This window comes from Diceros bicornis, chromosome 22, assembly GCF_020826845.1.
Source record: "Diceros bicornis minor isolate mBicDic1 chromosome 22, mDicBic1.mat.cur, whole genome shotgun sequence".
Taxonomy (NCBI): domain Eukaryota; kingdom Metazoa; phylum Chordata; class Mammalia; order Perissodactyla; family Rhinocerotidae; genus Diceros; species Diceros bicornis.
Genome location: NC_080761.1, coordinates 28,466,768 through 28,480,819, shown reverse-complemented (window position 1 = coordinate 28,480,819; position 14,052 = coordinate 28,466,768). Strand labels below are relative to the sequence as shown.

Genomic DNA, 14,052 nt, shown 5'->3' with positions numbered 1-14,052 from the left:
TATGCCTCATAGCCTCCAAAAGGAACCAACCCTGCTGACACCTTAATTTCGGACTTCTAGCTTCCAGAAATATGAGAGAATAAATTTCTGTTGTTTTAAGCCACCCAGTTTGTGGTACTTTGTTATGGCAGCTCTAGGAAACTAATACACCAAGGCTTCTTCGAACTCCTTCCCCTACATCAACGGATAAAAATCCCTGCTCTTTTAAGGCTCCTGCCACTAGGCTCTGCTATCTTCTACCCCTTCGGATCACTATAAACTACGAAACTCCTGGCCACTCTAACAAGTTCACTGACTCTTTCGCTCCTTTCTTCTCCACCCTTTCCCATTACCTGCTGATATCACGAGTGTTCAAATTTCCACATGAATGAGCCATCCCACACCAGTTTCTTAACCCCGACTGCAGTAAACCCCACCCTACTGGAGCTACCTCCATCTTTGCTCAGAACCATTCCATATCAGAAATCCTGAGTCATCCACTCCCTAACTGAACCTCAAATCCCTCCCAATCTCATGTACCTCCTTTCTTAAAACTCTTGTTCTTCAGCCCCCTAGTGTCCTCTGCTCCCTAAACCTCAGTATATTATTCCAATCATTCCCCTTCTAGCCTCACTCGTTTCCTTTCTTAATTTGGCCCACACGGTTGATTACCTAAGCTGCAATGCCACCCAATCTCTTAGTTCTCCTCTAGCTTGGCTTTTTGCCCTCAGCAACTACAGCTGACCTTCTCTACTCTCCTCAGGTCCCTCATTCTCAGCAGAGAAGTGGTCTCCTTCATAATTTATGATAGTGAGGTCTTAGGTCATGGACCATCTCAACGTTCTAGGTTTCTCTCCACAAACACACCCACATCTACACTTACTTCTACCTCTTCCTGTCAATCTAAAAGGCTAGGGTGCTCTCCTGTATATCAAAGCCACCCCTCCTGCTTGTTCTTTTGATCCCTGCCTTTCCATTTCCTCTGGGACTCTTTCTCTTCTTTCCTATAATGTCAACCTGTTGTTAAAGTTTCTCTGACCCTAAAATCAACCCCTCCTTTGCTTCAAACGACCCCCCAACTACTGTGCTAGGTCTCTCTCTCTCTTCCCCTTTACCATTTCTCACCTCTCACTCACTCTTCAACTCATTAAAATCTGGCTTCTGATTCTACAGGAACTGCTTGTCAAGATCACCAATGACCTTCATACTTGCAATCAATGGTCTTTTTAGCCCTTATGTATATTATTTCTTGAAATTTTCTACTTCTTTGACAAAATTTCCTTCTATTTTTCCACCTGCCTTTTTGCTTTTTTCCTCCTTTTCAGTCCTCCTTTCCCATTTAGTGTTACTTTGGCCTATTGCTCTTCCACAGGCTGTGACAGTACCCCTCTATATGTTATTTCCTTAGAGAGAATTTTCATGACCTCCTGTTGCACATCAGGTTCTTCTCTTATACTGTCTTGTAGTAGCTTCACTTTTCCATTATAGCACCTAGCACAAGCACAATATGCAATGACATTTTTATTAATGTCTGTCTCCCGCACTAGATGGTTAACTCTATGAGGACAAGAGCCATGAATATTTGGTGCATCTACTGTATATCCAGAGTCAAGTGCAGTGCCTGGCTCTTAATGAATGTGACTCCTAGATCCATCCAAGCAAGTTCATCCCATGATTTCTAAGTCCATAGCTCTAGCCTTGACTTCTCTGGCTTTATATGGCCAACTGGTTACAAAACATCTCCATCTGTATACCTCATAGTCATCTTAGACTTTTCTGAAATTAAACTTATCTTCCTCTTCCTGATGCACCTCTCTTCCTCTATTATTTATCTCTATCTACACAGACATCCAAACCAAAACCCTAGTAGTCATCTTTGGGGCTCTTTCATCCCCACATCCAATCAATCACATCATCCTACCTATTTTACTCTAAATCTCTCTCAAAGCCATTCTTTCTCTCCCTGTTATCACTGCCCACATGTAGACTCCACCATCTCTCATTGAGACTATTCCTCTGTCACCTGCCTAGACTCCCTGCTCTCGGGCATGTGCCTCTCTGACTCTGGAGTGATCTATCTGAAATGCAAATCTGACTATATCACTCTCCTCTGGAAAGCCTCTGAGTGGCTCCTCATTGCTTACAGGAAAAAATTCCGAGTCCTATAGAATACCATGCAAGGTCTTCTGTGGTCTGGCCACGACTAGTCTTCCCAGTCGAATCTACCACCTCTCCTTATCTTACACTTCTTACCTTGATAATACCAAATGTTCACAGGCTTACCCATACATCCTCATGCCTTTATTCCTGCAGGTCCAGTGACCAATGATACTCTTTTCTCCATAAAAGTATATTTGCACCTTTGCCATTATCCTCATTTATGCATCTGCACCCTCCCCATCTCCAACCAACTAGACGGAGTATCTTGAGAGCTGAGACATCTCATTCACTTGCATAGCTCCACATCTTACCCAGCACCCTGTGTGACACATAATAGTTGCCTAATAAATCTCTGCCACCTGAACTGAATATGCTCGTAGCATAAATATGCTGGGAGCTGGTAGCATGACAGTTTGGTTTGAAATTGTTTTCCTGAGGTTCTGAATTATTGACCAAAGAAACTGCTTCCTTGTCCAAAGGAAAACAGACTTTCAGGGTAGCAAATATTTCCTGATGCCAGTTCTGGTATACATTAGCCTCTTGTTGAACAGCCAAGTTATACAATAAATAATAACTAGTCCACTGGGTCATAATATCATCTTGAAGTGTTTTTTTTTCCCCGATCACCTCTGCTATCCTCACTCTTAAAGCAAATCATGTTATATATTAACTATCATTTCAAAATCTAAAAGGATAACATGCACTCATAGCAACCAGCAAACTAAAGTAAAAGAAAGAAAAATTTACTTTTTAAATTTGATCCTATAAATAATGCCACATTAAACAATTTTTACACATACCATTATGCAAAGGTGATTTTATTTCTACCAAATTCCCCGAAGTAGGAATGCTGGATTAAGGAAAACTTTCTCACTTTTAAAAACAAATTAAGCTCCAATATGTAGGGAATACAACAGAAGCAGTGATTCAGGAAGAACAGTAACCTAAAGTAGTTCTGGGTTTTTTTCCTGTTATTCCACTCCGGCAAGTGATGTCCTGTATACTCCTGTGTGTCCACTTGTCACTATAAGCACTGGTAGTATTGACTCGGAGACTGGGGCTGCTTTGAGGTGCTCCCTCTGATGACAGCAGAAATAAATGATTAACTCACCCAGAAACAAAAGGATATCATAAATCGTGTGTCCTTCCTGCCTTAGTTTTAATACTTCAAAAGGATGTTGCATTTGGGGGGTGATCTGGGTGGGAGAAGAAAACATATTAAAGACCTGGACCAGATTAAAAAAAAAAAGAAAAAGCTGCAACCACGTTCCCTCTTAGAATCTGAGGTTCCTGACTGTACCGAGAGGTAACTGATTTCAATCTCCCTTCCCCAAGAGGGGTCACAAACCCCCGCTAAGCCAGGGAGGAGGTAGGTTCTACCTAGACCAGCATATCCTAAGGCCCCTGGGGAGACGCACCTTTTGTAAGAATAATCATAGCCTCCAGGGATTGGATGTGTGTTTCCTTGTGCTAAGTGCTTTACTGAAACCTTTTTGACAATGCAAGCCTCTTTCTGGTTTTTCTGTTCTCAATGGAGATGGAGAAATGTGATTATTTTTCAAATTGCAAATAAATATTGACATATCTGGTGGAATAAAGTGAACACCTCACCGTACCCTGCCCCAACACACACACAAACACACACACACACACACACCCCTCTTAGACTTTTATCAGGAAGAAACCTGGCAATGAGGAAGAAACTATTTGAGTACATTGGGTCTCATTGTCTCGGGTGACCCAGGCAGAATGATTTGCAGTTAACGTAGAAAGCCTTAATGAAAACCAGGCCAGGAGAGAGGTCTAGTGTTACTAATTTAAAAAGAGCAGGGTTAAAGCTATATTAATCAGAGAACACACTCCTTATATAGACTAGACAAGGTAATCTTTGGAAGAAACTACTTCTCTCACAGACGTAGTTTGTTTGTCTTTAAGGAATGTCAGAAGGCAAACTAGAGGCAGGCCTATTGTTGGTGAAGCACCCTCATGGCAGGTCCCTTCCACAGGAGAATGCACCCTTCAGAAGGGATTTACGGAAGGAGGATCAGAGAAAGCCTCCACTGGCATTCAACTGAAACCTGAGGTTGCAGAATATTCCAGACTCAACAAGTGGCTGGAATCAGGGTTCTACATCCTGGCAGGAATAGTAGGGAGTGACAGAAAGGGGAAGGGGAGATAGACAGAGAGGAGTGGGGCCCAAATAGAGGAGGAGAAGACAAGACGTTAAGGAGACAGAGGAAGAGTTAGGAGGCGAGCAAGCCTTCACGGAGACACACTCTAAAAGTCCCCAAACATGGATGACTTGTTCTCCTTCTGAGACATACGAAGAATGTTAACTATTTTTTTTTTTTTACAAGGCACAATTTCTGTTTCTGCCCCCAACTCTCTACTGCTTTGGGTCGTACACAAATCTTTCAGGAAAAGAATGACCTAAATCTTCTCCCAGTGGAGTTCAGGGAAGGCGGGCAAGTTAGTATAAGGAGAGGTAGCCATGTTATATCTGATGGCACTGATCCTGTCCCTTGGTGGACAGCTGGGTGGGGAAGAGCCACCACCAGCCTGAGGGAGAGTAAGGTGATTCCCTGACTCCAGTGACCCCCCACACTCTCAAGAGGGTCGCAGGCTGAGGCCAGAGGGGTCAGGCACTCCCATGGGTATAAGCATGTCAACGCTACTAGCAGTTTAAGACTTTTATCAAGCACCTAATATAGACAACACTGTCTGGGGTTTGAACCTCCACAAAACTTACTTATGCTATTTCCTGCACATAGTATGAATTATTGCAGCCTATACATATTATCAATTATTGTGCTCAATATGTAGTATGAATTACTGCATACTTCAGCCACATCTGCTGCTTTTCTCCTCCAAATTTTATTCTCCACAACTTGGAACGTCTTACAGCTCTTCATACACACCATGATCCTTCAGGCATCTGTACATGTACATGGTCTCCTCTGCCTGAAATGTCTCTCTTTTCCTCTCCGCTAGAAAATGTATTTGTCCGGGTTTGGGCCCGTTCCAGCACATAGCATGTGTTCAGGAAATGTTTATGGAATGAATCAATGAATTACTCCTTCGTCCCTACACTGAGTTCATCACTCCCTTCTCTGTGCTACCCTAGAACCTTCTGTATGTGTCAGTTGTTTCACGCATCACGCTATGTTACCTATTTACTTATCTCTCTACCCCAGACAGATTTTTTTTTTTGTCACTACCATATCAAACTTATTTTCCAATGACAATACAGCTGCAGGTGCTCATGGTGACACCACACGATATTTCCTGCCTTCTAGTTTCTGTCCAAAGAGAAATGTCTACCACTTGTTGCTTCCTCCTTCTTTGTGGAAAATCCACTACAGCCCATTTACTCAAATAATCCTCTTAACATGTTCAAAATTTTTTTGGACGTTTGAGCTTCCCTCTGAAGAAGTGGAAAAAAAAGTATTGCGTGTCACATCCCCTCCCCCACCCCAAACCCCCTATTTCCACCCCCCGCCCTGGCCAAATAAGTACCTGCGGCAAGGGCATTTCTGTTGCCTCCGAAATCTTGAGATAAATATCCAAAGAAATGGCATCAAGTGTTCACGTTGAGCGACGGCACGGAGTGGGCCCCAGAAACCTGTCAGGCGCAGCCGCCCTGTATCTGGACGGTCTCGCGAGGCGTCCTGAGGAGAACGCGAGGGCCTGTTGCTGTGGTCGATCCTCGGCTGACGCGGGTGCTGCGCCGAGTCGGCTCAGGGCGGCTGGGGTTGCGGGGAGAGCTGCCTACAGTCTGACCACGAAGTTTTCAGGGGCTGAGATGCCCTCCTTCAGGCCTCTGTGCTTGCCCGTCTCCGCCAAGAGCTGGCTGGGGCGGCTAGTGTCGTCGAAGGGGGTCCCCGGGCAGGGCCTTCCGGTGGTCAAACACGCCCTGAGGAAGGCCTGGCCCCCGGTGTGAGACCTCAGGTCGGCGGTGAAGCCAAATATGGCTCGTTGATGGAGAGGCAGGCAGGCCTTCCCGACACACATAGGGGTGCAGGCCACCTGGGACTCCTCCAAGACGGGCCCCTGCTTCCTGTTCAGGACACCGGGAGCCACTTGTTCCAGACACTGGCTCTCCACAGGGAGGCGGGCTCCCTGAGCCGATGCCGGCTGTCACCCCCTGGCGTACAGGCAGCGCCGGCCGTGGGGAGCGTCTGGATGGCGTCTCCGTGCAGCGTCACGTCGTGGACGTCGAAACGTCGTGGACGTCGAAGCGCACGCCGGGTGCGGTCTCCTCACACAGCGCCCTCTCGGCTACCACGCTGTCTTTTGTTCTTTGAGGTATTGCGCGACCTTGGTGACATCAGTAAGGATGTTGGGGCCGGTGCTGGAGGACCCAAAGCACCAGATCTGTGGGCCTAGGCCACGTCCCACTCGTTCTTCTCGGCCAGATAGTGGGCCCCCTGCTTGAGCCCCTGGCGGGCGGACACCTTGCCCTCGTCAGTGTCCTCCACCAGGCCGTCGGGGAAGGGCCGCGCCTTCATATACAACTGATTGTGCTTGTTGGGGGAATAAGACAGACAGCAATTTCGACACCTCGCTGACCTCTCGTGTTACGAGATGACTGAGTCGGATTTCTCGACGAGAATGCAGGTGTGGCCCTCCTCCAGGTCCTTCAGGCAGATCTCCAGGTGCAGTCCCCGGCCCCCGCAATGATGTGCTCCCCAGACTCCTCGGTGATGCACTACACCGTGGGGTCCAACGTGGCCAGCCGCTTCAGCCCCTCCACCAGCTCGGGCAGGTCGGCAGGGTTCTAGGCCTCCACGGCGACCCTGATGACGGGGTTCACGCTGAACTTCAGCACTGAAATGTTGTGGGCGTGCTCGAAGGGGGTGATGGTGCGGGTCTTCACCAGGAACTGGTCCACGCCCACCAGGCCCACGGTATTCCTGCAAGCCACATCTTCGATGGGCTCTACGTAACGCCAGACAGACTTTTGATGGCCGGCACTGTTTATGTTTATCCTGGCAGTATAAACACATAGTGTCTGAAATATAGTAGATGCTCGACAAATTCTTGTTGAATTGATTTGAAACTTTGTTCACTCTTGGGCATCTGCTTATCCACAGCACTTGGGCATCAGTGCAGCCTGTGTACTGTCCTCAAATGCAGGCATCTTTATGATGTGGTTTCTGGCTTCACATCATGTGGTTGTCCTGCGTGGTAGTCATCATACAGCCAGTGTTCAAGACCAAGAATTATATTCAGCTGGTTGTTTTTGATTTAGATGCTTGTCTTGAACTCTAAATTTTTAATTAGTTAAAGATCCAGAGAGCTTTTGGAAATGCACACTCTAAAGGCCCGTATGTCATAAACATGGGTTCTTTGAGTTTCAGCAGCCTTTGGAAGTCCTGAAGTGGCCCTGTGCACTGTGAGAGCTCCAGACAAGGTAAATCCTCTTCTCCCACAGCCGTGGGTTCTGGGCTATGTGCCATGCCACCCCCAGCCTCTGTATATGAGGGGAATCTAGGGCTTCCTTGAAGGGGAAGAGACATGGTCAGTGTGCAACCTAGAGGGAGGCAGGATGGCATAGTTGTTAGGAGAATAGATTTTGGAATCAGCATTGGGTTTGAATCTCAACTCCACTCCTTATTAGATGTGCAGCCTTGGACAAGCTACTGAACCCCCCCTTGTCTCAGTGATATCATCTGGAAAATGGGGGATAATAAATAATACCTGTGTCACGGGGTTTTCATAATGATTGAGTGAATGCATATAAAAGATCCAGCCCAGGGTAGGTACTCAGTAGCTGTTGCATCCTTCTGTCGAAGTTCAGGCTGACTGAAGCTTTGGCACTTCAGTTGGCTTAAGTGCTATTTCTTTGATTTTGTATATACAAGTCCTTTTTTTCATCAACAACTGATGGTACTCCCACCAAACCCCCTTTTCTACCACTTGATATCTCCTTGAAAAATCCAAGAGCTTAGCTTTTCCAAATATGTGTTCTGGAGCATCTCTTCCATTCTAGGTGCAACTCATAACTCCAAAGCTCTCTAATGACACTTGGGACATTTTTGGCTATTAATTCTTCAAATACTTTTCCTGTCTTGTTCTCACTCTCTATTCCTTCTGGGACTCCAATTACACATATGTTAGACAATTTCATATTGTCCCACAGGTCTAGAGGCTCTTTTATTTTTTTTCTGTATGATCTTAAGATAATTTTTGTTGATCTGTCTCCAGAGTCACTGATTCTTCTGCCATCTCCAATCTGCTTTTAAGTCATTCCAGTGAATTTTTTATTTGTTGTTGTCCTTATGCTTTGTTAGAGAAAATTTGTGGCCAACTCAGGGTGTTTCCCAAGCCCCTTTAACTTAGCAAGGCTCAACTTCTTTTTTTACCTTAATTTATTTTTTATTAAGGTGTAATTGATATAAAGTATTATATTAGTTTGATATATATTATTAATATTAATTATGTATTATATGATATATATAATATGTTATATATCATTATATCATGATATATATGATTTGATATTTGTATACATTGTGAAATGATCACCACAATAAGTCTAGTTATCCATCACCATACATAGTTTCAAAATTTTTTTTTCTTTTGGTGAAAACTTTTAAGATTTACTCTCTTAGCAACTTTCAAATATGCAATATAGTATTAGTCACCATGTTGTACATTACATCCCCATGACTTATTTATTTTATAACTGGAAGTTTGTACCTTTTGACTCCCTTCACCCATTTCACCCACCCTCCTACCTCCCTCCCCTCTGGCAACCACCAGTCTATTCTCTGTATCTGTGAGCTTGGTTTTTTGTTTTGTTTCGTTTTTCAGATTCCACATATAAGTGAGATCATATGGTATACATTATATATATACATATTATATATTCATACATTATATATACACATTATATATACATACATTATATATTATATATTATATATACATAGATTATATATTTATTATATATAGACATGTATATATACATTATATGTACATACATTATATACATTATATATTATGTATACATTATATACAGTATATATACATTATACATAGACTGTATACATTCTATATACATACATTATGTATACACATACATTATATATACATATATATTTACATTATATATACATTATATATTGTATATGCACTATATAGACATGCATTATATGTACATACATATATACATTATTTACACAGCATATATACATTATAATATATCTGTATATACATTATATATACACATCATATATGTAAACACATCATATATACACGTTATATATACACATTGTATATATACACATTATATATATACACATTACATATATACACATTATATACACATACACATTATATATGTATATTCATTATATATCTACATTATATGTATGGGTATATGTATATATATACACCACCTCTTTATCCATTCATCTATTGATGGACACTTAGGTTATTTCCATATCTTGACTATATTAAATAATGCTGCAATGAACATGAGGGTGCAATATCTTTTCAAATTAGTGTTTTCATTTTCCTCAGATAAATGCCCAGAAGTGGAATTGCTGGATCATATGGTAGTTCTAGTCTTAATTTTTTAAGGAACCTCCATACTGGCTGCAGCAATTTACATTCCCATCAACAGTGCACAGGGTTCTCTTTTCTCCACTTCCTTGCCAATACTTGTTACTTTTTGTCTTTTTGATGATAGCCAGCCATTCTAACAGGTGTGAGGTGATATCTCATTGTGGTTTTGATTTGCATTTCCCTGATGATTAGTGATGTTGAGCATCTTTTCATGTACCTGGCAGCCATCTGTATGTCTTTGAAAAATGTCTGTTCAGATCCCCTGCCCATTTTTTAATTGGATTGTTTGGTTTTTTTGCTATTGAGTTATTTGACTTTTTAATATATTTTCAATATTATCTCCTTATCAGATATATGATTTGCAAATATTTTCTCCCATTCAGTAGGTTGCCTTTTCATTTTGTTGATGATCTCTTTTGCTGTGCAGAAGCTTTTTAGTTTGATGTGGTCCCACTTGTTTATTTCTGCTTTTGTTGCCTTTGCTTTTGGAGTTAGATACAAAAAATCATCGCCAAGACTGAAGTAAGGGAGCTTACCGCGTATGTTTTCTTCTAGGAGTTTTATGGTTTCAGGGTCAGGACTCAACTTCTAAACTCTGTCTCCTCTGAGGGTCTTGCCAGGGCTTGGTTATCGGCATTGTTAGGGTAGGTCTAGAGTAAGCCTTGCTCTGGATCATGCTCCTTAGTGTCAAGGCAGGCCCTTCTGGTGTCTTAGCTGATGCCTGGCCTTGTTGAAAGATGCACAGACTGGAGCATTCAGCAGAAGTCTCCCCAGTGGTGAGGACACTCAGTGGTTTAAGGAAGGAAGAGTAGTTAAAGGAACCCTGGGCTTGAAAAAAGCCTGAATAGGGCACTGGGAGTGGATGACGCATAGGAAGGCTGTCACATCACAGGGAGGAGGGATAATGTCTTTGTGGCCTTGGGGGCTATATCTAGCACTGGTGGTTGGTGGGTAAAAGGAGACAATTTTCAGTTCAGAATAAAAGTGAATTTTCTAATTGTTAGAGTAGTCCAAAGCTGAAATGTCTAGGAAGAGAGTTTTTTGTCTTTAAAGGTAACTAAATGAAGGTTAAGTGATCCTTGTGGGGAGTGTTGAGGGGATGACTCACATATCAGATGAGGATTGAACTTAAGTACTTTTGTGGCTCATCCCAATATGGCATCCTTTGGTTCACTGAACTTGAGTTGTTTTAGAAAACACTAGTCATTTATTCATTGTAGCGCAGTGAGGGAATCCACCTTTATGTGTGTAATGGAAAGAGCATGGTTTGTAGAAATAGACCTGAGTTTGAATCCCTAATCTGTCATTTTCTAGCACACTTTCTGAGAGAACTCAGGTAAGTTTCCAATCCTCAATTTCTTCATTTTTAAAATGAGGATGCTACACTATCCATCTCCTAAGATAGTTGTGAAAATAAAGTACTCGACAGAGTACTTGATATATAGTATGCTCCAGGAATATTTGTCATTAATGTTAATGGTATTATTGTAATTGCTATTATTAGACAGCTTAAAATTTTGATTGATCAATTCTAAGAATTAATTTTCTAAGAATTTATCTTTAAAAATATTCATGGCTGTCACTAAAGATTTAGCCATAAGAATGTTCATTATCGCCCTATAATATATATTTCTATACATAATTTTTATTATTATAATGGGATAACACCCTAAAATTGTTTGATAACCAAAGTTTCTTCTGAGTGTGGTGATTGTGGGGAGATTTTATTTTTATTCTTTCTGTTTTTTTTCTCCCTTAACTTTGTACTGTGGATATGTGTTATTATAATAAAGAGATTAATCATAATAAAGCATGTAAGGAAGAAGTTGATTCCTCATCCCCAGGAGTGGTGTATCACTGGTTGGTCCTTGGGTGGTGAGGCAGGGAAGATGCCAGCATCAGATGTGAATAAGGGTGGATAATCTTAAGATTTCTTTGTATCCTGAAGCATTTTATGCAGTTGATAAATAGAACAAGTGATAAGTGCTACAGGAAATTAAAGATGGTAGGGTTCTCTGGACAGGCTTGGGGAGGAGGTGAGCCTTATGGCCCAGGAAAAAGAACTGCATTTTCTAGAATTCCAGGCCAGGTCTGAAGTCCATGAAGGAATCGAACATCTATATGGCTTGGGAAATGCAGCTATTGGTATCAGGTAGCAACTTGGAAATCCCTGAAATTTTTATTTGCTGAGAGAAGCTGAGGAGAAACTGAGTACGAGAAATGCAAGGAATTGCAGAAACAGTCCTGCTGTCAAACTGCAACATATGATACTTTAGCTGCTGTCAGTTCACTGGGTACAATAAACTGTCCCTGATGTGTGTCAGATTTTCCTTTTTTTAGAAATTTGGAACACACTTCCAAATCTCTCATTCCATCATCATTTTACAAGTGTTTTCTAAAAGACTGAAACCTCTGCCCTTGGTTTCTGGCCCTCTGCAGGGCAGCATCATGAAACTGGAGCAGCTGAATGTTGACAGGTTACTTGAAATTGTAATGATGACAGTTATAACCCAATGTTGTGCAACAGCATCTCAACTGAGGCTCAGGTTCCCAGTTTGAATATCAGAGAATGGAAAGTGTTTTATCTGATACGTTTTCAACACTAGGGTTGTGTTGGGAGGTAGAGGTTGAGTGGGTGGGAGGGAGAGGTGAGAGGTGGTGGTGGGTGAAGGACACACAAGTCCTATAGATATTAATCAGTTGGTGTTATAAAGTTCTGAAAAGGAAAGGCAGTTCGTTACCTAAGAAGGGTTGTAGGGGAACTTTGAAGGCCCTTCTGGGACCCATAATCTAGAGTTCATTTCCTTTCAACTATCTTAATGGATTTTTAATGCAACTGGAGAATTAGAATTCAGAAATGTTAAAATATTGCTGGGTCTGAGCTTGTATGGAAACTGCTTTTGGAAAACATGCTGTTCTCAACCTGTTAGTAATTAGAAGTAATTACTAAACAGCTTCTGTCATAGGGGAGGGTTCTATATTGCCTTAGAAGTGACATAATAAATAGCTTATGGTGAATCTAGATTGGTTTACACATCCAGGAATCAGGAATATTTTAAGTCAATAATGTGAAAGTGGTAGACACAAAAGGAAAATTAAATTTTCAGATAACAACTCCAAATGTAATTGAAAACTAATGGGATTGCAAAAGGTGAATAAAAATGCAATCTGTTTGAAGTTTAGTTTTTCTTGCAAGCTCATTAAGCACTTGTTTCTTAAGCTTGCTCTTCAGAATGCTATACTAAGAACCTAATGCAATGAAATCTCAGGCCTTGGGCCAAGAAGCTTACTTCTGCTCTTTTTAGTTCTTGCTTCCTCACATGAAGTCAGGACACGCCATCATTTCCTTTCAGGGAACCCAAGTTACTTACACTGTTAGGTTTTGCTGTCTATTTTCTTGGCAAGGTTTATGCAGTTCTTTCTTAGGAAAGAAAACTGATGAAAAAGTACGTTCAAGTAGAGAATCAGTGAGTCCAGGGAAGGTCAAATTTTGCTGTGTGAGATGCTTTATATTGGGCCAGAAATATTAATTAGACAGTAGTGACACCACCTGGTCTTCCTGGGAATCTTCACTCAATCAATTCATTGGAAAAATGGACAAATTTTTATTGCATCTGTTTAAACTGTATTAGGCACAGTAAAAGCTACATTAGAAATGGAAGGGCCCTGATCTTGAGGGGTTTATTATCTGAGGAATATAAAAAACATATATATATATATATATATATATATATGCCTTCTCTACATCACTTCCCTCACCCCTCACTCCAGAGAAATTCTGATTCAGGAGGTTAGGAGTGGGAGTGGGGTCCTGGCATCTGTATATATTTTTCTTAGAATTCTGGTGCTCACTTGGGGATTGATTCAGGGAAGACTCTGATTGATAGCATACCTGGAGAAATACTGAAGAAATGAGAGAATCAAAGAACCAAAAGAATTCAAAGTAAGAGCAAGGTTAGTTGGGGTAATCAGAGAGGCTTCCATGAGGAGGAGATTCTTGTAGATCTGTGTAAAAAAGCAGAGAGGTTAAAAAATAACAATAATAATAAGGTAATATAAGCAAGGAGATATTCCAGGATGGAGGAGAAGCATTTTATCCCCTATATATGCCATTTAATAATAATCTAATTCTCCAATTTAATTTCAGTTTCTATTCTGGATTCTTATGGAACAAATGAAACATTCTCTAACGTGTGTTTTCAATACCTAATGTAATCATATTTCCCCTGATTTTACCAAGTGTATCAGTCAGAGTGTGGCCAGAAAAACAGAAACCACTTCTGTTTCAAATAGAAGTTTCAAATAGAGGGAATTTAATACAGATTTTGATCTTATGGGTGT

General features: G+C 41.5%; 1 pseudogene; it reads right to left on the bottom strand.

The window, feature by feature from the left end:
• Window positions 1-5,907: 5,907 nt before the first annotated feature.
• The window catches only part of LOC131419877 (elongation factor 2-like), a 98,631-nt pseudogene continuing 90,486 nt past the window's right edge, over window positions 5,908-14,052 (bottom strand).